The 3,559-nt window shown below is 38.9% G+C and overlaps 1 long non-coding RNA gene across 1 annotated transcript; it reads left to right on the top strand.

The window, feature by feature from the left end:
- Nucleotides 1–1,355: 1,355 nt before the first annotated feature.
- LOC121525662 lies at nucleotides 1,356–2,290 on the top strand. Its single transcript, XR_005993243.1, has 3 exons — nucleotides 1,356–1,547; nucleotides 1,830–1,916; nucleotides 2,016–2,290. It is a non-coding gene; the product is annotated as an uncharacterized LOC121525662 (long non-coding RNA).
- The last annotated feature ends 1,269 nt before the right edge of the window (nucleotides 2,291–3,559 follow it).

The following is a 3,559-nucleotide window of genomic DNA, read 5'->3' as shown; positions in this document are numbered from 1 at the left end:
AGCAACGGTGAATCAACAAGACCCTGCTAACAGATCACAGCGTCATCGATCCACCGAGACTAGCTCACTTCAGTAGCAAATTCAAAAGGCTGTTTAACTTAGAAATACGATTGAAACCACTCACTTAATTTTAATTTTATTAAAAAGAAAAATACACAATATGCAATGCTTATTTGGAGCCCATATATATGAAAATACAAACTAAATTTAAAAAAATTGGGACACCGTAAACTGTAAGCAGAATGCATCGAGTTGCAAATTTCATGAGCAAGCCCATATTTCATTCACAAAAGAACATTAAAACATATCAGATGTTGAAACTGACCCATTTTACCATTTTGTAAAAAATATTAGCTCATTGTGAATTTGTTTGCAGCAACACTTTTCCAAAGGCTGGAAAAGTAAGTGGATGAAAGTGCCATCCAATGATCTGTTTGAAGCATATATTTAACATCTACTACTTGTGCTAAAAATATAACAAAATGTTCCTCTTTTGGTGTCATTTGGAGCAGCTCCTCCACTTTAGGGATACCAAAGTATTTTGATTTTTTTTTTGGTTTAATTTAGACATTACTGACATCTCATTACTTTTCCTCGCATTCCTGTGAGCCTTCTGTGTTTGCACACCGCCTTGTAGTCTCATGCCCATATAAGGGCATGGGTTCCTCCATGATGATTAGGAGAAATGTGCATGTACCCTCAGTTTAAGAACACCTGGAATTCATCAGCTTAAGAATACAGGTGCTAACATTTCATATCATATCATGAGTCACGTGTGGATTTCTCTCAAAAAATTTCTTAAGAACAAATTTAAGAAAAATCTTAGGAAGACATTTTGTGAATGAGGCTCAATATCCCCTGGTAGGGTCTCCCAAGATGATTTCGTCCCAGGAGAGGGCCCAGAGAAAGGGTGATTTGGAAAAACAAAAAACAAAACACAATGAATTGCGGATCAAAGAACTAAGGCACCTTGCCGTGATGTTGTATACCATGGCACCTTTCTGAGGATGGGCATGGAGGGAGGGGGCTCGCTGATGAGTGTCTCCATGGGGCCTAGTCAGGTTCAACCTGAAAAGCAGCATGGTCACCACCACCCCATGGACTCACCACCTGCATGGATACGTATTTCAATAAAGTGCAGGTGGTACCTGGTGGCAGCTAAAGGGGGTGGCCTTGGTGTGCTGACAGACTGGCTCTTGAATGTTAAATTTTAGTATTGTGATCATCCCAGACGAGGCCTGCAAATGATAAAAGTTTCAAGCGTGCATTCTTTCCATTGACCACAAGAGGACAGACTGTGTTCAGATTGTATAGCCGTCCATGAGAAGATGACCTTTCTGCTGTGTCATCTCCACACTAAATAATGCAACACTAGACTTCCTTTGTAGGTGTGAGTCCTTTAGTTTACAGACATCACAGCAAAGGTGGCATCTGTGACTGAGGGACTGTCTGTAGAGCCAGTAAAGAACAACCATCTTTACACTGAACTCATGAACAGAGAGGAACAACCAGACTAAAGACAACAATGCTCTGACTACTCTTTTCTGGTAAGTGTTACGACACTTTGTGGCACATTTTAGTTGTCAACATTCAAGCAGTTTGCCTGGAAATGGAAGCTTTTATTACTATGAAAAATGGTAGTTTTCTCATTTGTATTTTAATTTGCAAGTTAAAGACATAAAGGTAGATAGAGGTCAGGATAAGGACTGAGTGTATAATGGGGTGTGTTAAACCTGATAGGTGTAAGATCAGGTTACCTGCACGAGTAGAAAAACACATGAGGGCAGATCCAACAATCAGATAAAAGATGATTTTCTGTCTGTTTCCAGCTTTGAGCCATGCTGCTGAGTGGATCGCTTCCTGCTGCTGCTGTGGCTCAAAGAAGGACAAGACAGGATGACTGTACCAGTGTAGAGGTACCTCCTTTTTCATCCTTTTCCAATAATAAGTGCTACTTTGAAATATCTTTGGATGTTTGTGATGGCTGAACTGTGTTTTTTATCTTCACTGTGCAGGGCAGAAAGTGTGGACAGTCTCTGGAGATGAAACAACGTCCAAAAGTCAAATTCCAACATAACTGCTCCGAGTGGGAATGGCAGGAGAGTCTCTGAGGGTTATTTCATCTGTGGCTGCTCTGTGCTCGTCTTGATGATGACCCATCCACAAACTTTTATGGAAGTAGGATGATGTCTGACATTTGACAAGTGCAGCAGCAGCTCAGAAATGTCACAAATTCTACTTTATACAACAATAGCTTATATATAAAGACCCAAATGTTATTAAAAAAAGAAAAGCATCAAACATTTTCTAAATTTCTCATTCGAAAATATTGGAAACTGTTTAATAAAAGTTTGTTAAAATAATTGTATTGTTTGGGTCATTGCATTGCTTCATTTCAGTGTTTTTAAACTTTTAGGCACATTTTTTGCTGGTTGTATGGCGCCATCATGTGGCAAAGAAAAACAACTGCAGGATGCAATGATTAATAAACAACATATCAGATGGTGAGACTGAGACGTTTTGCCATTTTATGAAAAATATTATCTCATTTGAATTTGATGGCACTAACACATCTCAAAAAAGGAGGGACAGGGTAGCAAGGTTCACCAATCTACAAAAAACGGCATCAAACTGCATTTTAGAAAAAAATTCCGTAATTTAAAATTGCAAAGACTTTAGATATCCCACCATCTACAGCACATAATACCATCAAACAATTCAGAGAATCTGGAGAAATCTCTGTCCGCAAGAGGCAAGGCCAAAAGTTAATACTGGATTCTCTTTAGAGGCCCTCAGGCAACACTGCATTAAACCCAGGCATGATTCTGTACTGGAAATTGCTGCATAAGCTCAGGAAAACTTCCAGACATCCTTGTCAGCCAACACAGTTCACTGTGCCATCCACAAATGCAAGTTAAATCTGTATCATGCACAGAAGAAGCCAAGGCGAAAGGCAAAAACTCTTAAAAATGGATCAAGGCAAATTCTGATTCTTTTGGTCAAAAGAATGCTGAACTGGTCTGCCTGCAGTCCAGACCTTTCACCAATAGAAAACATTTAGCTCAACATAAAACAAAAAATCCAGCAAAGACGAGCCAGGACTGTTGAGCAGCTAGAATCCTACTTTAGACAAGAATGGGACAGCATTCCTCTCCCAAAAATCCAACAACTGGTCTCCTAACTTCCCAAGTGTTGACGGTTGTAAAAGAAGAGGGGATGCTTCCGTGGTAAACATGGCCCTGTCCCTACTTTTTTGAGACGTGGGTCTGTCTTCAAATTGAAAATGAGCTTATATCTTTTGTGAAATGGTAAAATGTGTCAGTTTAAACATCCAAGATGCAAAATGTTAACTTGAGCTGGATACATTTTAATCTCTTATTATAATTGAAGTGATAATTTTAGTGGCTCCACACTTTTAGATGTTAGAGAGACAGATCATGTACCTGAAATTAGCAATGCCACAGTTTAAGATTGTCAAATGTATTAATATTTCAATATTTTCAGATGCTATTTTAAGTTTTAAAACATTACACCTGACACAGTCCAGTTTATACTAACT

This window comes from Cheilinus undulatus, linkage group 17, assembly GCF_018320785.1.
Source record: "Cheilinus undulatus linkage group 17, ASM1832078v1, whole genome shotgun sequence".
Taxonomy (NCBI): Eukaryota; Metazoa; Chordata; class Actinopteri; order Labriformes; family Labridae; genus Cheilinus; species Cheilinus undulatus.
This window is presented reverse-complemented; position numbering and strand designations above follow the sequence as displayed.